Source organism: Anopheles stephensi, chromosome 3 (assembly GCF_013141755.1).
Source record: "Anopheles stephensi strain Indian chromosome 3, UCI_ANSTEP_V1.0, whole genome shotgun sequence".
In the NCBI taxonomy this organism is placed as follows: domain Eukaryota; kingdom Metazoa; phylum Arthropoda; class Insecta; order Diptera; family Culicidae; genus Anopheles; species Anopheles stephensi.
In genome coordinates, this window is record NC_050203.1 from 15543880 (window position 1) to 15569687 (window position 25808).

Below are 25808 nucleotides of genomic sequence, written 5' to 3' on the forward strand. Positions count from 1 at the left end.
CGCACAACACATGGCTGGCGTGGTGGTGGCATCAGGCTCGGTTACCCGGTTCCGAAATTCCATGTTTAGTAATTAAGTCATTTCCTGAATTATTCCATTATCCAGCCGGCATTTCCATCGGTCCGGTCACGACGGTCCGGTATGGACCCGACCTCTGGGTCTACGATTTTCACATGGGGTATTTTTCGTTGTTGTTGCTTCTTCTCACTTCCAAGCGGATGAGGGTAGAAATTCATATATAAGCTTTTACTGAATAAGGAAAATTAACACACAAAAAGAAGAAGCAAAAAATCTAAAATCGGCAACATTTCGACACACGCGTGGCTCTCTTTACCTCCTCAGTCACCCAGTTTGTCGAGTGATTTATGATGATGCTTTTTTATTTTGAGTTTTCCGTTTGAATATCTACACTGCACCGGTCGTCACCGTCATCGACCTGGTGACGTGTAAATGTGGGCTGGAAAAGTTGATGCAAGCTGAACGGAACGGGAACTCGGTAACAGGTGGAGACGGCTATCAATCCGCTCCACGGTGACACATGTGGAAAAACGGTGGAAAAGCAATAGCAGGTGAATAATTTCGGTGCAGTTTTTCTTCCATTAATGAGCGTTTGTGAGGCGCGCAAGGAAGTCAAAGCAGTCAGCTGCAGCTGATTAGAGTGGTGGGAAATTTAATCAGTTTCACCCATATTTCTTCTGTTTTACGAGCTCATTTTTTAAAGTCACTGTGTAACGTCCATGGCAAAGGACATGTTTTGAAGATTTGTTTAATTTTACGAAAGCATAATGAAAAATAAAATTTTACCCCGAATATACAAATGCAAGTACAAATACTGAAAAGTATTTTTTTTAAATAAAACAAAAACAAAACACAAATAATAAATAAAACTGAAAAAGAAACAACAAACTATAAATCAGGACAAAATGCAAAAAACAACACATGAAACAAGTAGATCAAAGTTGCAAAAAACATAAAAAAGCGGAAAAAATAGAAACATAATTAAAAAGAAAAAGGGCTTAGATAAAAATAGTACAATAAACAAAAATAGTCACAAGAAAATTTGAAGCCTTCTTAACGTGGGAATTCAGAACAAAACGAAACGAGCAAAGAATGATACAATCTACCAAAGAATAAAACATGACAAGGAAGAAGAAAGAAAGTAAAAGGAAAACAGGAAGAAGAAGCAAACAAACATCTAAGAAAATATAAAAGAACACAAACGTACCTACGAAGAAGATGGAAAAGGAAAAAACTGAAGGTGAAAAATACTATGATCAAAAAATTTATCATTTTTAATATTTTGTCTAGTACTGTTGCGGTTCCTCATTTATGACATTTTTTATCATCTTCTCCTATCGCTTTTCGATTTTCTCGATCATCCGCGTTCAATCATTTTCCATTTCATTAGTTAAATAGAAACGTCAAATTTTGAAGTTGACAAGCCACACCAATCGCGTCCCCTTGGTAAAAATGGTACCCCGTCACGTGTTGCACCTTTGGATGCCTTAGCGCCAGAAAGGTTACCGAAAGATGATGCGGGTTCATGGGAGAGTAAGTAAGCTGGACAACAACAACAGAAACGCCATATCAGTGGGAAGCAAGCGTGTAGAAGCGCGCGTGAACTCGCGCAAAGACGGAAAGACGATGAACGAAAAAAAAAAGGGTTTGAGAGAGCTGCAAGTAAGGGTGCGGCAATGAAAGGGTGGGCATAAAAGTAAAAGTGAAACTCTATTAAGCTTCTCACCTGCGTCACGAAAACGACACGCTGATTATATGACACGATCTAACGATTTGGTGCGTTTTAAGTTTTCGCTTCCCCTTTTTTTCTGCAGTACCGATAGGCCGTAAATTTTGTGCCTCTTTCCTTCGTCTATCACTGTCATGGTTTTTCGCCATCATCCAAATCCAACCTCGAATGGCTCGAAATGCCACAACCACAGGTGGTTTTGATTGGTTCGAATTCCGGAGCGCGAGCGTGCATAACATTCAATCAATCCGCTTTTGCACAACTTCGATTTATTTCCTCGCTTTAATGGGACGCTTTTCTTCTGCTGACTTATTCGTGGTCAGTGGCGGATGTGTGCTCGAGTCGAGCGAGCGCTACCATCTTCTTCGCTGATAAGCGTCCATCAAAACGGTACGATTTCTCTGTCGCCCTTTTTAACGGCGAACTGAACAGAAGAGCTGATGAAGATGCGCTGGCGATGGAAAGGGAAAATGTTGCCCCAAGATGGGATTTCGCAAATGCAACCGGATGCACTTTCACGCCGCCGTTCGTGGTCGATGGCACACGAACGCCCGCAAAACAATGCACTTTTGGCGAGGTGCATCAATCAGGGGGCCACGATCGTGCGCGCCGTGTGAAGCGTTGATGAGGTGTAAAGATTGCTGTTTTGTTTGATAAAAATGGCATCTTTATTACGGCAGGCATGATGCGCACTGGGCAGGTTGGAATATCTTTATGAACAGCAGGAAAACGAACGTTAATGATAAAACTTTGTAGCAATGGTACGTTAGGCCGGTGATGATTGATTGATTCATCTAGGCTGATGTGTGTTTTAGTGTGACTGTATTTTTTCCTAAAAAGAAGTCTTCTTAGCTGACTTAATCGTTATGTAGACAAAAGTGCAATGGTGTAAGGGTTTTATATAGCGGTACACATTAAGTAACACTGTGTTACATGTTACCTAACTGACAATGGTGTGTCATAAGCGTTCACCGCGGAATGCTCATAACAGAACACGAATGTACGTTCAAAATGGTAGAACGTGCTTATCATGCCTACGAAGGAATAAAAAATAAACGAGTTTTTGTTACGGTTTATGCTTTGGGTTACGGGTTGCTTTTGATTGTGTTAACAACAGTAAACATAAACAAGGGGTGTATTGAGCATGTGGAAAACTGTTCATGAGTTTTATTTCAACCGCTTAATACAGCAGAAGAAAATTTGACGAATTTAATACCACTATGAAAAAAAATTTAAAAGCGTTGTTGGCTGTCGCGTATATTATTTTAATTACAACGAAAATACGTTTTTACTAGTACTTGCAATTTATAAATGTAAAATAAAAATAATCTCAGGGATTTATCCATTTATAAATGCTACAATCAATACTACTAGCTATTGAGAAAGCTTTCCAAGTGTTCCAATAATAGAAAGAAATGGAAAACTCTGGAAAATTGTTGGTGGCTGATGTACAAGGAAATGTACTGTATCGATTATGGGCTCGGTTTTATCAGAGAATTTTTTTTCATAAATAGGATTAGTTTACCGGGTGTTCTACCGCTCGTTTAGGATTTTTTTTTCACATTTGTGACTGCAGATAATAAAAGTTATTTTAAATAAAAGGTTAATGGATTGTTGTAAATATAGAAACAGAGCAATCAAATAATGCTACCTCCATCAGAGATAAGCTTCAATCGCGTTTATGGCTGCTCCTGATAGACTCTGACTATTTAGAATGTGTGAAAGTGATTCAGAAAGTTTAACTTGCTAAAGTATTCATCTCACAATCAAAAGCCTTGGAATCGCTTCAGTTGTAAGTAGGGAACAATTTGAGTTGAGAGCTGCATTTTTTGACTATTAATAAGTATCCTGCTGGATGCCAGAAACAAGCTGCAATAGGTGCAATGAAGAATATACCTCAAATGACACTCTCTGAGATAAAAAGCTTTTGGAAGCTTAAGGACAAAAAATATTAATAGTTGTTTGCCCACAAGCTTGTAGCAATTTTAACATGACCTTGCTATGGTCCAATTAAATTTTTTTGTCCGTCTACTCCAGCTGCCATTACATCTCGACGGAAGTTCGGTATTTTGGATCACGGAGTATTCTACATATTCCTGGAACTTTCAACTGTTCAACCTTGGGGACTTTGAGCGTTTGTCTTACTAGAAAAATGTTATACTATAATGAAAAGTCATCAAGATCTGCTTGATAGACATGTTTAGAAGAAACCGAGAATTTTGAGGAATTGTCCAATCCCTAGAAACGTTCTCTTTCCGCTTGTCTATAATATTTGTGTGGGGTGCATCGTTTGATAATCATCTGTTTCATGCAATAAGACCGAAGCTCAACTAAGTGCACAACTGTTGGATAATATTCTGCTAACAAAGAATTTCTTAGAAAACAACGCTCGAATTAGAATAAAAACAGCCATGCTATACATTTCCTCTGTTCCAAAAGCGAAAAAGTCTTGAGGTAGGGTACCATTCTCCAACCGATATCATGATTAGATGTGTTTACACAATAAGAATTTTCTTACTAAGCCTTTCGATAAGGATTCTTGCTCCAATTCAAATTAAAAATATAAATCTTACGCATACAAGGAAAATTAAATTTCCCAGCATACTGCTCAGCAGCTCGTATACGATACCGGAATATCAACTCGCTCAACTGCTACAATCCGTTCCAAGAATTATCGATGTGCAAAACGGAAGGAAGTACGCTCATGTAATGTAATTGCCCGGATTAGTAACTTTCGACAGCAGCATCAGGATGCAAGCAAGGTGTGATAAGGATAATACTGTCTGTGTCTTTGTGTGATACTGGTGCCGGTATGTTCAGCCCGGGGTTTATGGCATGGCACGAGGCAAGTTGTGATAAGAAGATTAACAAGCACCGACGCTTAGCCATATTGCAAAGCCATCCATCCGTAGAGACATTTTGCTTCCAGCACACACACACACACATACACATGAACGCATACCAAAAGCTGTGTTCCATGGTTTGGCGATGCTTCACTTAAAGACATACGGGACATGTTGCTGTAAGTCAGTAATGAAGCAAGTGAAGCTAGGTTTGCCCCCGGGGGAAACATATCTCTTTAATGTACACAACTGTTACTGGGTCACTGCGACCGGAGTTGTCGAATGTATTAAAGGGAAGAATTTCACCAGTAGAATGCACTTGCTCCACAGCTGAAGAAAAAGTCAACCGGTGTCCGTTTTTTTTTGCTCACAAACCACTTTCCTTCATTAGGAGGAAGGTTTTCGCGAGATCGTGATCTGCTACTGGTGTGCGGGTCGCCAAATAGCGAGCAAGGGTTTGTCTGGTCAGGCCTAGCCCAGCTAGCCCCAGCCCGCAGCATGTCGCGGCACTCTGTTTTTATGATTTTACTTTTCACTTGTCCGCAACTGATCCCTGACCGCACCCAACCAGCGGACGATCTCACCCGTTTCGGGACGAGGAGGTTTGGTTTTTCGAAATGCGTGTCGGCGCTTTTTTCTCGTGCTTTCTTTCTTGAATCAACCACCATATTGGCCCGTTCGAGACGAAAGAAAGTTGACCAACACCAGGCCAGACGGAGAGGTTTTCATTTCAGTCTCCTTCTCTCTCTCTCTGTCTGGGTGTCTTGGTTGGTGTTGATTGGGTGTAATTTTCACTGCTCACGGGGACGACGTCGGACGGACAATGTTGGGATGGGTCGGGTTCGCTCCTTCCTTTCCCCTGGAGCGCTCTATGCAGCGCACGTTTTCAGTGCTTGAACCGTTTGCATTCTGGTAGAAAGTTGGAAGACTATTTTTATCGTCTGGTTCGAACCGTCTTGTCGTGTAGCCTTCCCTGCCCTAATGCTGGCCAGTCTCACCCAATTACGGGTACGATATGTTTGTAGTGACCGTGGCAACACGAAATGGTGGCTTACCGTGTGCCATGTGGAATATGTTTTTGTTTTCCATCGGCTCAGATCAGTAGCTAATGGGGGTACGGTGAGCTAGACAAAGCTGTGGTGGATAGAAATTGAGCGCAAACAGATGAATCACGAACGTGGTCGGGTTGTAAAGGTGTGGTGAAGCTTTGCTAGCACGAGAGCACGTCAAGTTGTAGCTAGTTGCAGATTTAGCTTGCGTAAAAAGGACAGACAGAATCAAATGATCTTGAGATCAGGTCTTTACTTCACGGTGGGCTCGTCTTATCATGAAACAAGCTTGTGATGGCGTTGATGCTTCCTCCAGACCGCTGTCTTGACCTGCTGCCGCCGTGATAACCAATCCATTCGTTAAATAAAATATTGCATCAGAAGTATTTGTATGCTGATGAGAATTCCATTTTGATTGTTTTTAGAGGGGTAACAATATTAGGTTAAAATGATTCCATTAATTGGAAATGCACCAACAATTTCCTCATAACAGTTTCCCCACATGCAGTTTATTATGATAGACTCACCAATCGACACAATATTTGATAAAGGAAATGTATATTAAAAACCACTTATTCCAAACCCACGCACAACAACGTGCAGATCATGTGTGCGCGTGTAATCGTTGGGAAAACAATCAATTTCATTATCGTCGCAAAGGCAAACAAACAAAAAATCTCATCTCAACAGTTTGGTCAACACGATCACTGATGAACATTAATTTTACACACTTGTTCTCATTTTTATTTGCTTTTCTCTCTTTTTCTCTGTTTCCTTTTATTTACAGATTGAAACGCTCGGGAAAATACAAAAACAAAGCACCGAACAGGTGAGAAGTCATGTTTGTACATGGGTAACAATAATTTTTAAAAGCATCCAACACTGCCCGTTGGATGGATCGAAGCTGTTCCGTCGGCATGAACAAAGGCAGAGAGGATTGATGAAAAATATATACATAGCGTATAATGCTCGGCTAAAAGCACTTCGCTAAAGGATACGCTTAAATCAGGCACAGCACCAGCCGCAGCCCACGGTTATTAATTGATAGGAAGCAGGGAAAATTAATTTCGTTAATGGTGTGCAGCACAACGTGGAAACGACGACGCAACAATAAGCAGTGCAACGCCCGATCGGTGAAAAATTTGATTAAAAATTTATGCTCCACAATTTGTCGGAGGTGCGAAATTTACCGCAAATTTGTCACACAATGTGTGATCGTTTACAATTTTCGACATTGGCGACTGGGGTATTGTGCGTACGTCGTGCAAAGCCAAGCACGATACATTCATGTGTGACACATTAAGGAAGACTCAGAAAAAAAATCTCACCATAGCATTACTTGAAACTGATTGAATTTAATAATTACCGTCTCAATATGATGGAGCTCGCACACACACACACACACACACGAGTAGAGCATGGGAAAATTTATGGTCCAATATTGAATGAGCGTGTAAAAATGGCACCGAAACCGAGCACAGAGCACGATCCGAGCGACATGACGACAATTTTACACTTCGTGTTCGACAAGCAAGTCGCCGGCAGTTGTTGAACGCAATCGACTCTTGTCGGACAACAACTGGTTGAAGAGGTACGATGTGTGTGTGTGTTTTTTTTCGCCACTCACAAACTCCGGTGGACAAGCGAAAACGAGCCTTATGGTTGAAGGTTTTTCTCCAGTCTCCAACCGATGCCCACACCCGAGTCTGTGTTGTTGTTGCCGATGTAGCTACGATTTAATTACAACTGGTTTACAACTCATCCGATGTAACGAGACGCTGTGGTTGGGCTTCAGCGGTGGTCAATGGAGCGGTACGATGAGTGTGGTATTTGTTTCAAAATACGTTTGCATTAAAAACAGGCACCGGGCATCTTCAAAATGGGGACGATTATGGCTAGACAATCTAAGATTGAGATGTATGCTATTGATTACGCCTGTTTGTCCATAGTAATATCTGAAGCTATCTTGGCTAGAATACTGTCACCTCTTGAGCACTGTTTTAGGATATTTGGGACTGTTTTAGAGCTTCACAGCTGTTTAAAAGATTGAGTAGCACATAGGTGAGCTTCCACATGTTTAGCCCACGGATATTATTAAAAGACTTTTCTATATGTTTTACGAGCAAGGATGATACTTGAGCGACGTGAAGCTTAGCAGAGTTATCAAGACAGCAGCAATAGATTTTCTGAAATTAATTTGCGGTTTTAAGAATTATGTTGAGGCTATTAAAAAATAAATTTTTGGAAATTAAAGGTTCTTTTTGAGTTACTGAAGCACAATATATACGTCCGTTTCTAGAAACTTGTGGATATCTAATGTGATCTAATGACAGAACACGATAGACGTACCCTTAACTCAATTCACCTTGAACTTCGGCATACGTAAAATGATACATAGCCGTCCAGAAATCGTTTTAAAAATGCTACTATTACGCAGCAAAAAAAACATTCCAACAGTTGTTCCATCCCAGTTCCTGTTCCGGGGTCGGTGTTTTTCGTGCACTAGCCTAATTAAATGGTACCCGTATGCGAGCGAGAAATAAAAAAACAAAAATACCGAAACACGACAGCTGTCCGGTAAGTCACGCCGTACGATGACCAAAGCTGAGAGGAGCCGTACGCAACACGCACCACATCTTAAACGAAACCGGGGATGATTAGGGTTATTACTTTAATTTGGGTCGCATTTGGACACACATAGAGAACACCACGTGGTATGGATGGAGGAAAACCGGACCAAGCGTACACACCATCGCCAAGGTGTGCATATACGTCCAGGGTCACACACTCATGCGGCAGGCTATTGGCACAAGATTGGCGGATGATGAAAAATGGAATGTGTAACAACTGCTCACAAGTGAAGTAGTTCGTATCGAGATTTTAAGTAATTTCGTAGCTCGAAACGAGTGGGGAAGGTTAAACGGTACCGCAGCCAGATAATCATCAGAACGTGGTTAAGCGATCGGTTGAGGATCGTCGAAGAGATGGCTACCGGTGGGTTCAGCACCAGCTTCCCACCTTCTGATGAGTTTCACCTTTCAAGCCCTTGCGTGTGTGTGTGTGTTGCGGCATGGCGCAACATTAGCCGGTATTGTTCACCAGATCTGGTTGTGCACATATGCAGAACCTCCGGACACTCACAATTACACAGCGGGCGAAAATGCGCCCCAAGCGAACCAGGTCAGCACTTCAGGCGGTTATAGAGCATCGGCGCTTTTCGGTTCGGTGTGCCAACTTCATCCAATTTCTCTTGCATCGAACCAGAATGCTCCCCCCCGTCCATTTGCTAGACGTTCATTAACCGTAGCAAAGAGAGAGAGAGAGAGAGAGAGAGAGAGAGAGAGAGAAAAAAGGAACGAAAGATTGCATGTCGTCGTTTACCTCGTTTGCAGCGTATGATGAGGTGGTGAGCAGATTAGGAAATGGAATCGGATGGAATCGCATGTAGCAATGGTGGCCCAAAGTGAGTTCGGCTGTAAAATGACAGCTTGCTTATCCTGCCCATTAGGCTGGTGAAATAGCGAAATCAAGGTTACCCGATACGCCTTGCGCCGGATCAACGTAAATGGCGTCCGAGTGTGTCAACGTGCCAAGGGGGCGATATAGGAGCAGAGCACTTAGCGTGTGTATCAACTTTTATAGTTGGAAGTTTCAAGGCAGCCTTGGTACGCTGGAAACCGGCCAGAGCGAACTGTGGGGAGTGTTGAAATGTGCTCTATTGTTTATTTACAAATCAATTTGAGAAAGATGGGAAAAGAACTTCAGGAGGACCACGTTCCACGGAGCACGGGCCTCTTGCCGAGAGTTGAAATCACACATTAAACTATCCATTCCTCACTGCTCCACTTTGTAGATGAACGATATCAACACCTAGACTTCCAAACCCTTCTACCAAGTTTGCTAATTTGCTAATTACCATCGCCGAAGAGGCAGTGTAGATCTCTCGATCACGAACGCGTTCCATCCATCCGGACACTCCGGAGCAAATTGTTTGTTTGTGCAGGTAATGAGAAAAGTCGACCAGTTTTGTTTTTGTGCAATACATTCTGCAAAGGCGCTAGAAAGGCCACCGCTCGCGGTGGCGTCGAAATGCCAAAGCATTTTACGTAATAAAGCCTTCAGCAGCCTTTCGAGTGGCTTGGCTGTTGGATGCGAAGTTCTTTTGTGGAGTGGCACCCATAAGGTGGGGGCCTTTTTTTTGCATCTGCTCCGTGTGCTCCGGGAGATCACCCTTCCCTTTGAAGAAGAAGGTAGAATCTTTCAAGGTTCGGCCCGGTAAGCCCAGCGTGTCTGAGTGATTTCTTTTCCCGTGTGCTGTGAGCGGCATGAGCAACAGCAGCAGCACTGACTGCAATAACCCGGGCGTGTTGCTAGACACGGTCTCAGGCACGATTCGAGATGGGAAGGAACTCAACACAGAATGGTGGTGGAGTCAACTCGAGGACTTGCTGTCGATCGGCGATGTCGATCGAACTAGAAATAGTGTTGAAAGGCAAAAAATATCACGACTAGTAGCATTTTAATGCTGTCTGGATGAAGTACTGAGGTTTTTGCGAAACAGGTCCCAGGAGACTTTCAGGTGCTCGTGGCTAAATACTTAAACCAGATTAAATCCTTATCATGTACTTAATTGTTCAAGGTTTTATTTGGGTTTTGAATGTCGTCCAGGTACTGCAGCTTCAACTTTGTTGGTCGAGTTTTACCTGAGATATTTAATTCCCATTCGGGAAACCATTTGATGCCTCAAAATGTGTTTGACGTGTTTGACATTTATCGAATTTCTGGACAAAAAAACATCTCTGTTACATTCCTTCCGCTGTGGAATGTAATAACGCCTCGAAGCCTTCTGCTCTTTGGAAGGGGGGAAATCGTGGCGCAAAGCATGTCTTCATCAGAACACACGAGCCAGCTCACTCTCCCATTTAAGTTTGCGATGGTCGCCGGGTGCAAAACGGTTGGAATGAAGGCAACAATGTAGCCTTTGGAGATGATATTTTGCTTCTGCTAGCTTGAATACATAGACACATACATAGAAGCGTACAAACGACAGCCACGCCGGAATGCACCGTTCTGTGGTTGCGACCTAAAATTCAAGCGCCATAACACACCCTTAAATGCCATTCACCCGATCTCGGTTGTCTCGGTTTCATTCGAGCTTGCTCGGCGTCACTATTTCGATTGCACACACGTGAGCAACCTTGCGATGGCGAGCCATATCGCACATTAACATACATCTATACATCATCTTCGCCGTCTACGAGCAATAGGGACTTTGGGACTTGCGGTTGATAATGCTTTTGGTTCATCTTATTCACCTTGTTCACATTACCTTAGCTGACCGATTCTGCACGGTCAAGTACGCTCGGGTCTGTGGCTCGGGTGTCCGGTTCATCCCATGAATCGTCGAGTGGGGCAACGGCCCAGACGGAAACCTTCGCAGCCAAATTATCCAATAAAGAGCAACAGATTGAGGGAGCTCCTTTTGCAGAAGTGGTCGTTGGAAAAGGTTTCGGTTTCAGCAGCTGTTATGCGGGGACGTGTGCTGACATTAAAGGTTGGCTGAGGGTTTGAGAAGTGGTGCTCGTGCTTACCGTGGCTGCACTTTCAGTTAGGGGGAGTTTTTTTTTGTCGGACGGATGGAGATGGGGAGGGTTTTGCTTTTTGTTTTCGTCCCCTCCTTTGCGTGTGCACATTTTTGTCTCTCGAAATGTCAATGTAAGCTGATGGCATTTTGGCGCAGCGCTTTTTATGCTTCGATACTTAACGCATAAGTTATGAGTACGCATTCTTGGTGTTTGTTAGGAGTGTCTTTTTTCTCGGTGTGTGTGTGTGTGAGTTGTTTATAATGAGAATGTAAGCACTGTTTTGGTTTACACATGTTTGACATGCAAAAGAAGAGCAAATAAATGGGTTTTCTTAATTTACAGTGTAATATATAATTATAAGAGCATTTTGAGTGGCATTTTGTTTGCTGAATAAAAACAATACCAATCGATGTTTTATGAAACTCCAACGCAGCACAACTGCCAAAAAATCTAATGAACAACGATACCAAAGTTTTATCAATTTACAATAACACCTTATCTGCCTTGATGAGCAAAATCAATTTGATTAAGCTAGTGATTTACTTCCAGGTTTTTTTCATCCAACAAAAAACGATTGTTCTTATATTTATGTCACACTCTGTACATTCCTTAGCGCTATCATTTACAGATGCACTCTTCAGGGCCATCGTCGAATGATGCCTGGTAGTTGTAGTCTAAAAAAAATCTTTCTCAATTGCTTTTGTTCAAATATTTATTTAGCAATCAAAATTAATCATAGAAAAGCTTGACTGTCATAACAACAACAACAAAAATCCCAAACGAAAATAGCTCTTGCATCTCATCTAGCTCATCATTATTCTTCTGCCAAGCAATTGCAAGTTTACGAAGTGAGCTATTGCTATCTGAGAAAAAGATCTGTCAATTACTCACTGTTTGCATACCGCTGGAAGTATTCAAATTCAGCATCTTGAAAACATCTTGCTACCTCAATCGGCCGCCTGTCTGATGCCATCGATCAACCCCCAGCCTTCCATCTTCGTGATGTAATGTTTAATTGCATTTTATCGGACAAATCTGCATCTTGCAGTTTCTGTGAACTCCCTTTGAACGCCTACTCGCCGAATCGTTACGCCATTGCGATAGTCGATGGCTTAAATTTGTCACCATCGCGTTGGAAAAGCGCACGATTCGTCTAAGCTCATTAGCACAGGCAAGTTATTGGTAGCTGAATGAGAAAACCAGATGGTGGTGATGAAAAATGGCTGAACGGTAGTCAGCATTCGTTAAAATCCCTGACGGTAACATAACGCTGTAATTCTTAAGCCTTTTCAACACTTCTTGTTGAGGGTCTGGTTGGGGAAGAAGAACCTTGAACAGCTTAGAACAATCCATAAACGAACAGGGAGGATTTTTCTTCTTCGTGCCAGACTATCTGGGAGGTGAGAACTTTTCGGGCTTTCGGCGGCTACGCCTGCAAATGAAGGGCCCGTGGATATATAATTGATTGACTTCTTAATCAAATTGGACAGGTTCGATTTCCGTGGCAAGATTTTAACAGGCCCGACTGGGGGAAAATATTTAATCCCGGAGGTGAATGGATTTTTCATAAAACAAAAAAAGTCCCTAATCAAGGCTAGAGTTCTAGCTACAAGACGGGAATGTATTAATTTCCTCTTGGGAACCCAACACTGTGACGGTGACAGCTCATTAAGTCGATCGAGGTTTTAGTGTGGGAAAAGTGCGAAAAACTGACCCTTTTTCCGGCCCTCACGTTCAAGACGCTTTGCCTAACCGGGGGGGATTTGGGCGTCTGCTGTCAGCAACCCCGAGCCCAAAGACCATACTGATTCGGTCGCTTTTCGGGTGCGTTTATTTAGGGCAGAACGGTCGCACCGGAAGCTGAAGCAGGCACTTTATTAATCTTGCCACCTAAGCACCAACCAAACTTCCTGTCGATGAAGTGAAGATTGATGAAATGATGACAGTGCCAGTGTGCCAGCGGAGAGCTTGAGGTGATTGTACGAGGCAAAGGAACAATATGCTTCTTCGTCACAGTTGGAGCCGAATGTCTCAATGTTTCGTAGATCGTGAGCGCACGTTGCGAAAGTAGCCACACCACAGCTCGAAAACACCTCGAACGCCCGCAAACCGAAAACCGGCAGTGCCATCGTTCCGCACCGGTTAAGTGAGAGCGAAGAGAAACCTCTTTCAATTACTCAATTAAACTGTGCCAATTTTACATAATTTTACACCTGACTTGGCACGATTTGCAAAGTGTGCCAGCGCAGGTCGTGCAATAAGAACAAAAACCCAGTGTCGGTACTGTAGGAGTAGGGTTAATGGTAGTTACATTACCACAACCGAACACGTCGTCATCGTCGGGAGGTACCGGGAACCCGAATCGCCCGGTGTAATGGGTGAAATTCGGAAAATTGGAAAATTCTTTCCCCAACCATCCTTTCAACGTTTCTTCCCTATTCTCCACCCCATCCCGACGGGGAGCATCATCATCATGAGCGTTGCAGTGGTTGTACTCGACGGTACAGTGTGGTACGGGATGTAATTTGATTTAAAATTAAACAACACCCATGGAATCAGCAGCTGAAGCAGCATCCACCCTCGGGTGAACGACGGTGTGATGTCAAAGCACACCCAAAACCTGGCAGGTGTCGCAGGTGTGCCCGGGGGGGGCGAGTCTTCATCAGCGTCCATTGACTGTCGCTGTTCGCCGAATTACTGACCTATCCCTCCGTTTTTGCTTGCGGGAGACTTTTCTCTCGCGAGCGACACACACACACACACACAGTTTACCACCCAGGTCTGTTGTGGCGGGTGGGTAAAGGCTTGATGGTTAGGGTGGAAATTACATTTTACACAACACCTTTTCGCACTGCGTAGCGCGAGGCACAATGGCGGCGCGTACGCTTAATGAGGTTAATTCGGAGAAGCGTCACCGTGGAAAGCGAAGGAAAATCCTAAGGATAAAAGGTTCGGGACGGGCACGCACACAAAGAGTGTGTTTAATAGTATTGTTTGAGTTGTGCACGGTGTGTGAATAATATAAATTTATTATAACAGCAAAGCAACGAAGTATAAAAGAAGCCGCAACGAATCACTCTAAGGCTCATAGTATACGATTTTCTATGAGTACCACCGTTTTACAAAATTTTCCACTCCGTTGTTCTGTGAATATAACATGACTTTATCGTTGTTTTCTATGCAGTTAAAATGTGTTTCTTATCATCAAAATAATGATCAAAGTATGGAGTAGTAGAGAAGCTGGTTCACACTAAACTATGTACAATAGATCCCACCCAAAAAAAAAAAAAAAAATCAGACTGGCCAATTTTTTCTCTCATTTTGTTGTGACTTCCTTGGCATGATCAATCACAATAAAATAAGAATCGAATAAAAAAAAATCGTAACACTTGCTCCTTACTTAATATATAACGTAAATCAGATTAATAGACAGACATCAAATTGCTCCCTTAAAAAGCTCAAATCACTTGCATGCCACAAAATGAAAGGAAAATTAACGAACATCATGTCCATCATGACAAACACATTTTCCATCTCAAATCCATTGCTGCACCATGATTGTGAATAAAAAATAAGGAATAACACAAAACTCCCATTCTCTGGACGATCGCTTCAAACCCCGTATACGATGTCAAATGATGCTTGCAGTCGAACTGTTTTGGTTTTGGTTTTTACAAAATTGATTTACTTCACATTAGAAAGCAAAAGCAAGAAACAAAAGCGAAACACATCGCTGCGCGTCATGCAAAGCGAATTAATTGTAACCGCGCGTGACGCACACCGGTCGTGTCGCAAATCGTGCTGAAGGTGTTGATTGCGCCAGTGATCGCTTTTGGAGAGGAATATCCGAAATGAAAAATAAAAACAATGCTACGATTTAGATTGTTCGATGGGTGGTACATGCTGCCTTTGAACCCCAAGTCAGCTCCATCTTTCGTTTCGAAGATTTGAATACAAGTTTAGCAATGTGAAACATGGTGAAACTATTTGCTACGAAAGGGACACAAACGGCGGGTATGCTCCACCAGACTGTAGAAAATTTAATTTAATTTCCTCCGAAATTCTCTAACCCTCTTAGAGCAACGTTTTGTTGCTGCTTCAGTAGAGCACGAAATATTGGCACGAACTCGAACCCCCCCCCCCCACCGACCAAGCATCAAGTGTAAAGAGACTTGAAATTAGCCATGCAATCAGATGGGGCCACACAGGGCCCATTCCAACAGGAGGCGAACAATCGTTTGGCAAGTGTTTCCATGCGGTTAACGAGCGAATTAATTATACAATTAATTATGACAAAAACCTCAGCCGAGTGTTTCACGTTTGCCGGGTGCCTTCGTTTCCTTCGGGGCATCATTACTTGCCATTAATCGGTACATAATTAATTGCGGTCAAGCACCACTGTGAACCAGAAATATGGTTCAATCAGATGGGATGCGAGATGGAGATATTCAGAGTAATCGGAAAACGAAAATTATATGTTTATAGTTACTTCAAGGAAACTATAAATCTTTTAATTTATTTTTATTTTAATGAAAAACAATCTCCCATTTGGATTTATTAAAGCACACCGTGCCACACGCATCTTATAAGCGGACAAAACCGATTAATCATTAATATGTTTTAGTGACCGATTATATCTGTCTCCAATCGATGACAGTTTAATTGCTGTCCAAAAACCGTCTGTGTACTGAGTTGAAGTTTAATCAAATGAAAAGTTTACTTTGAGTGTGTTTGTGAGAGCCTACATTATTGTTGTATCGATTAAAAATCGATTAAAAATCGGTAATCCGGTATGCCGATCGGCGAACGTTTCTACGCCAACAACAAGTGCTCGCATTGGATTGCATTATCGATTGCAATTGTTGGCATTTTTAACCTGCCCACTCCCACTTTCAGACATTTTCAGACCCCAACCCAACCACAGGTGAAATGTATCGCATGAATGGGGCAAAAACAATAAGCTTGCTGTGTAATGGTTGACAGTTTAATTATGAAACTTGCAGGGAGGAGCGTGACAATAGGGGAGGGTGACTAGGGATAGCAGGGTTTGATGAGCGTGTGTTTATAGCATATTTTGGAGTTTTGGTATATTTGAGCTGCCCAAAATTCGGCCCCATTTCAAGGTGGATACGGTTACACCGCCAATGAGAGTGAGTGAAAGGGATTCAGTTTGGTAGTATTTATAGAACCACCGGAAGCCGGACCACCGAGAAGGGGTTGTGGTCGGTTGAACGAAGGACGAAGGGTCAAACATTTTAGGGCACTAAACATCTGTAAACACATCATCAATATCCTGAACCGGACCTGGTGGGTGGCATACTGTCCGTATGCCGGTCCGGAATCCGAAAATTATATCCTTCTATTTCCCGGAAAACAACGCCCGCGCGGAAGCACTCAATTCAGACGGTGGGGTGGGATGGGTTATTCGGTCGATTAAATGATTACAATTGTCGAGTGCAAATTACACCGAGTGCATTCCCTTTCTGATGTGTGTGTGTGCCTCCCAACCACCGGGTGATATGATGGTCAATGGCACAACACCAGGGCAAACCTGCTGGCGCAGCAGACAGATCGGACATCGGCTATAATTAAAATCACACAACCAGTCTGCTCATCCCCCCCACCCCCAGGAGCATTCGGGGGATCCATCCAGGATGTGATACCGGAAATGGATGCACCGTGTGTGTGTGTGTGTGTGTGTATCAGCGAAACTGTAATGGCGTTTGCCAAAAGTGCACACTGTTTGCACGGTTTGCCGAGTACATCTCAATTAATTTGAAACATTTTATTTAAACGTTTCTGGTTCCGGCGTGTGTCGGGTGTCGTGGTTTTCGCGAGTGAAGCGTGTGTGTGTGCGTTGTGTGTGTACGTTAATTACTAAAAGTATTACATTTTGATCATCACTTTAAAACAATTTTGTGGCGCTGCACGGTTTTAATTTATGTTCCCAGCGGCGTTGCGTTGGGCTATTTGATTGGTTTAGTGAATATTAATCGTGGGCAGGATGTTAAAGGATTATCACGTGGGTTGATTTATGGCACAATTTTTGATATTTGTGAAGCAATGCGTGGGTTTAGGAGAGATGGGGACGTATTTATAAAAAAGAGATGGTGCTTTAAAGTGTATGAAAATAAAAAGCAAATTTTTACAGATATCTCAGCAGAAGAAAATACCAACAACTTCTCCCAATTAAGGAGCCTTTTGGGACTCTTGGGATCAGATTCGTTATATATGAAGCATTAACAGAGCAGATCTTCGATTTGAGTTTCATCATTAATGTTCAGGTCCATCTCCTCCAGTGATATATCTTCTCAAGATGCTGAGATGAACGGCAGACAAACAAGCAACTCTCTATTCGCCTGATATTTCCTAGAATCTAGATCTCTCTGGTTAACTATCTCTACTTCAGCGTTTACTGACGTTGTTAGATCTTCCGAATGTAGAATCAACTTCTGCTGAAGTTGTCGGACGTCAGGCAACCTAGTAGCAACCCCTATAATCATTCTCCAAAAAAGTCTGGAGATCAGGTAGTGTCCTACTTTATCCTCAACTATTTTGCTCAGGAAAGCGCAAATCTTCTGTGAATATTTTTGGTTGGCTTTTCTTGGAGCTTTTGAAGCCATTGCTGCTTCGGATCACGCAGATGCGAATGGCGCAGCAAGCGATTAGACCACTAGATCTTTGTCTTTCTATGATAAATCTCTTAAAAAATGCGTATTCTTGTAGTACATAAGAAATGTTTGCTTAAGCAATAAATCTACGACACATGAAGCTCGACTACAATAAAACTGTTCCCAGTATCTAGATGAAACATCTAGAGAAAGATGTCTCTACTTGATGCCTTGTAAGGAAATGAAATATTTTATGACTTTTTCCAAATTTATTTATGCATCATAAGATCGCCCACTTATGGTAACCACGAACCGCTCATAATCGTCCGGTGTTGCTTTGCCTAATAATTTATTATCAGCACCAAATGATTCACCACGTCATGTTCGATTTGTTCCGAACAACACTTTGCATAACTTTGTTCCTAGCATCCACTCTGGATGGGTGGTCCGATCCGCTCCAGATGCAGGAAAAGTTGTTTTGTTCCCGGCCCAAACGTTTGTGGGTGTGAAATATGCAACGATATCCCGATTCCCAACCCATCTCCCGTTCCCCCTCAACCGGTTTGTAACCCAGAGTTTGTATTGTGCAAAAGTTTTGCACACTAAACTGTTTACGTTTGACGATGGTGGTCGGTTGTCGTAAAGAAAGGTAGGAAAAAAAAGGGCAACCATGGTCGGTTCAAATCCCATAACCATTGTTTGTTCGCGATCGTGGTTGCGCGCGCGACAAAAAATGTGACACGACGGACACAACCGACGGCAGAAAAGCCGAGCGTGACTAAGTGGCTAACGGTAACTATGATCCTTTTCGCTAGTCCCACTAGGGTCCCAGCATCAGCTCAGCGGTTGTGTTGTGTTGTTTTTTGTTTTGGTTTTCCTCCTACCTCCACCACACAGCTCCCAACCAACCGTTTCGGGGCCAATCGACGGGGAGTGGGGGAGTTTATTTGAGCTGCAATTCTACGATCCGTTCTTTGCGCGACCGGAAAGAAATGGAACCGCACCGAATGGCGAATGTCGGTGCGCGTGTTACCGTGACGTTGTCGTTGTTCGGAATCGAATTGCAAACGGCAGCCACACTATACACACACACACACAAGGGTGTTGTGACCTTAATCGTGGGGTGGGGTGAGCTTTGAGGGTGAACAAAGCTTAGCGGAACAACGGATCTGTTGCCTATCGAATTTATGATTGCCAGGGGTTAGGTGGTTGGTGCTGTGTGCAGTCTGGTTCGCGGCATAACATAAACTACCCAGAAATGGGTTCTGCGCGCAAAATTGGTGGAGCTAAACTGCGAATAGTTTTAAGCAATACGGCCAGGCCGTTCTTTATGAATAAAAAAAAACTGCGAATAGTTTGTGAGGTTCTCGAGTTTCTATGTACACGTCTTTGTTGTTATTTTTCTATTTTTTTTTTGTACTAAAGTGTTAAACTTTATAGATTTGAGGATAACATGCGTGGATGGTTGTTTATAGCTTATAGTTTACGAGTCCAGGTTGAGTTGGATCAGCTAGATGAAGGTTTCGCGTCGTTTACTATTACTCAATCAGTCTAGTGTTGAACTCGTGTGTGTCCTGGACGCGAACTCCCGAAGACTACTCATACTAGCCATCAGTGACAACAATTATATACTAGATTCTGGAATGGAGAGACTGGAATGAACTTCTCGTCTCGAATATCCTCTATCATGTTCAAATTCAACAAGATCCTTAGTTCTAGTCGTCCATGATTTATCGACTCAAAATCTCCAGATCCAAAATCCCGCAAACCAAAAGTAAGTTCTATACACAACAAGCTTGCCAATTATTTATTTCACCTTGGCAGTTCAAAGTTATGTCTTATCCTTTTAGGTTGCGTGAAGGCATGTAAGCATGGGTTGGGCCATATGGTGTCATTCTGATGACGTGATCAGCCGCCACCTCAGGAAACCTTCTGAGTTTGTTGCTCTGGATGTAGGCGAGGTCTTTGCTGAGCTCATAAAGCTTTATAGATAGGAAGCAGAATAGTGCTCTGTAGAAGATTTGAGCTTCCGGGTATTAAAGAACAGTAGGATCGCTGTACAATTAATCCCATATCTCTTCATAATGAATATAGAGAGCAAGTGTTTGCAAGCGTCTAGACTGTCTGAATAATTCTAGTCAAACAATGTTTTTTACTCCCAGCTCTAAGTTACAAAACGAAGCCTAACGTAATGCTACAAATCAACAAGCAATAGCCTACATCTCACCATTAAAGACCCCCGTTTTTCGCACATTACCGAATCGCTTTCCGCGGTCAATTGTTTGTGCACAAATGCCGCCCTATGTGTGAGGTTCGATTACCAGAACAGTATCATCATCATCATCATCATCATCGTTACAAGCGTTTTCGGCAAGTAGTTGAACCGACACCTAAATGAAGGGGGTGAATATGGTCCGCCCAATCAACACCTTCGCTTACGCCCTTAATGAAGTACTTATGTCAGTCGGACAATTGCTGTGCTTCAGCAAGCGCACAACAATATTTCTCGCCGAACTTTTAGCCTCCGTTTAAAGCTTAAGTTTCGTTGAGTGCAGCCGGTTCTCGATTGCACTGTTCATTAACTTTCTTCGATGCTTCAAGCACGAGCACGTGGCGTGTGTATGAGGCGTTCATACGGGAGAGAAGAAAAAAACTCACAACGGTTCATTGGGAGATTTTTCCAAAAACTTACCCCCATTATGCAATCTGTCTGTACCACTGAACTGACATAAAACTGACCACAACTGACTGAGATAGAAAGGGGCAATCGCAAAAAAATAACCCCCCCAAAAGGTAAACCATTATCGTGAAGGGTCTAAATGAAGTAAGTAAGGGATGCTTTGCTCCATTTTCGGTGCCTTTCTTTCTACCACTCAGTAAAACGTACAGATTGTTTTTATGATGATGCGTTGCGGGTGCAGTCTTTAAAAAAACGGTTAATTTTTGTGTTCCATTGAAGAACGGAGCGTTTTAATGCACCTTGCGCATTATGTCGAACGGTATCGGGAAAGTGCTTTGGCCCACGGGCACACACACACACACACAAGGTCGGAAAATGTTGCTTTGCATTACATTTGGAATACCAATGCACAACCCCTCACTTAAGCATCCTCACCGTTCTGAGGGTGGTAGAACGATCACGAGGTACTGTATAATTAATTTCCATCGTGCTTTTTACAACCACCCTTTTTTCTTCGGGCTCAGACCGTGCGATACGGATGGAAAACTTTTCTTTAAAATTGGTGGAGGGAAAAGGCGAGATGCGTCTGCACCGATGTTCTACGTTCCGCATAACTATATTACAGCGCACCGTAAAATGCCGTAGCAGGGGTTTCCCCCTTGCTCTGTCAATGTTAAGGGTGAAATGGTGCACTAAAACGTGCGTTCGCGCAACCGCCCGAATGGTAACGTTAATTTGGTTGGTCAAATGTAAAGTGTGAAGAGAGCGAGCGAGAGAGAGAGAGAATGCGGAAGGGTCAGGGCTGTAGGGATTGTTTAAAAACTTTGCACTCTATTGCCACCATACGGACGGTTTGCTACCGTTAGCTGTGAGAGGGTCAAAAAAATAGCTGTCGTTTCCGGTCGCTATCTGGGTCTGTGGTTCGAGTTCGGGTTCAGGTAAGGGTTGGTGCTGAGATTGTAAATGAAGGAATGTGTTATGGGTAAGGCGTCGTTGTACTTTGTTTAAGCATTTTTCGACTTTTTGTAACATGGTTTAATCTGCCTCTGTTCCAGGCAGATTGTGTCACTCGTATGAATTGTGATTTTTCATGTTTTATTGTGATTTTTTTTTAAATTATTTTTAAGTGAGGTCTGGTAAGAGAGAAACATTATTTCTCAAATAATATTTGTATCCCATAAAATCCTTAAATATCTTACTTTCGACTGGAATTTGGCAGCAATTAGAGTAAAAGATTCGAAATAGTTTCCTTGAAGCTTAATTTTTCAGTTTTACTCATCAAGCTTTTTGTAGAAATTATTAATCAGATGGTTTAATTCGATACAATTTATATTAAAATGACTTAAATTTTTTTTTATATTTGGTACAATATATTCGTAACGTTCGAAGACGAAATTTGGGTATATTTTTGGGTAAATTGTCTCAGTCAAGAATATTTAACTTTTATCGATCAACTACGAGGCATCATTAAGACTGGTTAGCCTGATATGGCAGGCATTACCATGGAGAGCCAGGAATGGATAAATATCTCTTAAACAAACAAAAAAACTGTGAAATGTGCATAATTTATTCTTATAAATTCGATTCATAGTATCTAACCAGTAAAACCAAATTTAATACTTTTTATACAACGCAGCTTAAAGGTCTCCGGTAAAAGACATGAAAATATACTCGTTTTTATAATACCTAATTTTTAATATTGCTTTTGTAATGAAAAACTATCAAAAGATTTATTTCTTTGACGTGCTTTTTTGTGGTTAAACGATTAAAGGTTAAGCTATTCATTATGCGCCATAAAATGAGCAAATCATTCCAATCAGCCTTACTAACATATTCTTTTCCGGGAGTAAACTGCGTATTGATTATTCTTAACTGCTTAATAATCGATCCAAACGCCATAGAAAATAGTTAAAAATTCACAACTCATTTGACTGCTTCGAAATGACAGCACATATCCCGTTCACATCACATCAAATCCCCATCAAATAGACCGTTTTCATGCCAACAATTCACATGGCCTGTCTGATCCTCAACAAAAGCTCGCCGTTGGTCTCTGGGTTGACTGATCCGGATGATTCAACTCATTCGAACAAACCTATTACGAAACCTTCGACCCTCTGCTTATACGGCACTTCATAGCTTTGCATCGAACAACCGAAATGCCACCCAAGACAAAAATGGCTGTTGCCATTTTGGCCGGCGCTACTAATGTCCGGTAGACATCTCCATCATCTCCCGACCCGACCATATGGGCCAATTTGGAGGCACAAATCGTTTTCCCATGAAAGAAAACAAAACAGCTTCGCTTCAGTTAAGCCCATTGTGTATCCATTCCATTGTGAGCGTGCGTTCATAAAATAGCAATTTTTGAAGGAAAATGTTCAAAAACCGAAGTGGACCGCGCATACTTTCCAAACCCGATGTACCGTTTGGCTTGATTGACACTTGGGCATTCCTGCTGCTTAGTGGGGTGGTCTGCTAGCGGTCGCGTAATCTCCTACAAGGTGAAGGAAGGAAAAGCTCTGCAACAAAACGAAGCAATCGAACGATGACCATCGAGGTGTATGGGACGCCGATTCGGTTGGATCGGTTTTGGTGCGAGCTTCCTCTATCTCCGGGTGCGATCACTGCGGCCAAATGTTTTGCTCCAAATCTGTCCAAATCTGATGGGCCCTTTTCCTCGGGAGGTTCGTGAGTGTAGATGGCTTTCTTTTTTTGTTTTTGCTGAGTTGCACCACTTAGAGATCGAGATGGTGCCGTGATCGATGCGGTCCGATTGCGCAACGTTCGTTTTGAAGATGTGTTGTTTCTACGGATTCGTTTGAAATGTGCCAAATGGCAGTTGGAAAATAATGGCAATCCCGAGAGAGTTGACCTATTTGAGGCAGGTTGGGACGGTGGGCAATTACCACCAGGATCACTTAGAGGGAGCGAAAACTTGTAAGGGTACGTCCAAAGTATGCTGGAAACCCCGGCAAGAGATGCAGGGAAATAACTATAAAAAGTCAATATTTTAAATGAGTTTTTCTTACGTGATCGTGATGAGCTTTTGCTGTACTCTAGATCGCTCCAGAAGTTCGAAGGATCTCTACGCTCAACAATATGCGGGTCTTCAAATTTCAGTTTCAAAATATGGCCCAAAATGAAGTATGTCAGCGAGTGCATATGTCAAAAGTCCCTCAAAGTTCCCCATTCACTTTAAGATCATTTACTATGGGGTGAACCCCAAAGACATGATCCAGATCAAGAAGTAGGACAGTTCGTAAGGTTACCCTTGCGAGCGTTTACGCAACACCTTCTCGCTTACCCCAACTCTAAGGGTTCGAGACCTCCCTACGTGTACAGTACCGGAGCGTGAAAGTCCGCGAGGAAATGGTTTTGTTTTCGGCTTTCGGGGGCGCTCATTATGTTTACACGATGAAAATGGCCCAATTAGTCGACACGCGCACGCTGAACCTGTATCCCATCAATCCAACAACATCCACCGACCAAGCAAACACATCGGTTCGATATTGGCCATTTCCTTGACGTTCGTAGCGAACATTTCCGGACCTTTGCTTCGTTTTCTGTCTGGCCGTGCGTTCAGGACGTAAGGCATAAAACTATCCGGTAGTGTGGGACAGTCTAGTTCGCGAAATCACCACCGGTAAACGAAACGGGCACCGTTTTTCGTGTGATTAATTACTGTCTATAAATTTGTTTACTCTCTTTCGGTTGTGGGTGATTGCTGCGAGCGTTGTGGAACGGTGCCAATAAAACGATTAAGTGTTGGTTCTTACATAAAATGGGAAAGTTTGATCCGCGCAACGGTTCACCTTCACCCGGGGGTTTCGGAGCAAAGGTATCCAATCTGGAGCATAATTGTGGTAAGCTCTTAAACGATGCGGGGCGAAGCCATCACTCCAGGTGAAGGGAGTCAATCGGGTTGAAGTTCCAGCGATTACGAGAGAGTAGACGAGGCTTGCCTTTATCAAACTGTAAATGGACTCGAGATTTATTACAGGTTTATATCACCACGGAGGAAGAGCAACTGCTACGGGCTATTCTAGTCGTTGGATTAAAGTGATCCACAGATTGTTCCGGACGAATATCTGCCACAATTGAGCCACAACTTTCGAGCTTGTAATGGGTGTTTCGAGTTCCAAGTTCGGAAAGTTTTGCACCAGGGTTGTATCAGTTCGGAGTTCTGCCTTGCGAGGATTCAGTTTAGAAGCCTTTATTGCCTTTATACCTTTGTCAAACAAATTACTCTTCTTGTGATGCCCTTCACCTGACTGCCTACCTACCCTTTCTCTTTGTCTCTTTGGCCAGTTCAAGATCGGCGAATTTGATGGAACACTTTAACCTTAAAAGCGTGTGCCGCCTGTGGTCTCCAAAGTTTGGTGCCACCAAGTTAAACGGTTTCAAGGACGCGCACCGGCGTACGATTCAGCTCGCTACTGAAAACTTCCCTCCTATTATTAATTAGTCGCTAATAATCGGTGCCCGTGTGCAACAACGAATGGTGTAGCGCAAGTACTGAGCACATTGTGCTTCGTTCAGCTACTGGTTTGCGGTGCAGTGTACTTACAGCACTCAGCACACACCTAGCAGTGACCTCACACGGTCGACTCGGTCAAGCCTGTGCCCGTTCCGACACTTTCCTTTCACAGTGTGGCTACGGTGGCTACTTACTGCGTGGCCATCCCATGCGGCCAACCAATCATTAATTTTAATTATCTAACCGAGAAGACCTGGCCAGCGCTCCGAGTGCCTGCGAGTGCTCGAAAATAGTGGTGGCCGTATCGGGGCGCCTCTTTTTGTGTGTTGTATTTTGCTGACGGCAAATGATTTTCGTTATTATACCTGCCACCACTTACTTGCTCGACTTTTCGTGTCGTCCCCGGGCCGTGCAGCGTACACCCCCTCAAACAATCAATGCGAGAGAGAGAGAGATGTGAGAGGTCATTTTTCATAAATCATGTTTACGGGTTAATTTTTGTCGTTGAGAAAGAATGGCCCAACCTGTGTGCTTGGTGTAAAGTGCCGATGACAAAATGTCATCGTGACGGCTTCGAACGCGATCGGTGAGTTCTAGTCGGTGGCACACAGCCGGATCAGGGCCATCTAGACTTTGTGGGTTTTTGTGTCAGATTTGTCCATTTTTCTGCTCGCTCACAAGTCAAGCTTGCAGCGAAGCCATAGAGTACTGACTGGCTAGGCTGCCCCACAGCCGCTCTGTTGCGCAAGTTGCCTCGAGGGACCTTGAAAATTTGGAGTAATTATAGATTCGCCCGTCGTGGTCGTTTGGTAC

The 25808-nt window shown here is 43.0% G+C and overlaps 1 protein-coding gene across 2 annotated transcripts in view; it reads left to right on the forward strand.

Annotated features, from left to right (window-relative positions):
* Window positions 1-25808, forward strand: part of LOC118512694 (platelet binding protein GspB) — a 130251-nt gene that overhangs the window by 48065 nt on the left and 56378 nt on the right. For both annotated transcript variants that reach the window (XM_036057501.1, XM_036057502.1), the window contains exon 3: window positions 6427-6468. The gene's annotated coding sequence lies outside the window, so the exon portion shown is untranslated. The remainder of the gene's footprint in view (window positions 1-6426; window positions 6469-25808) is intronic.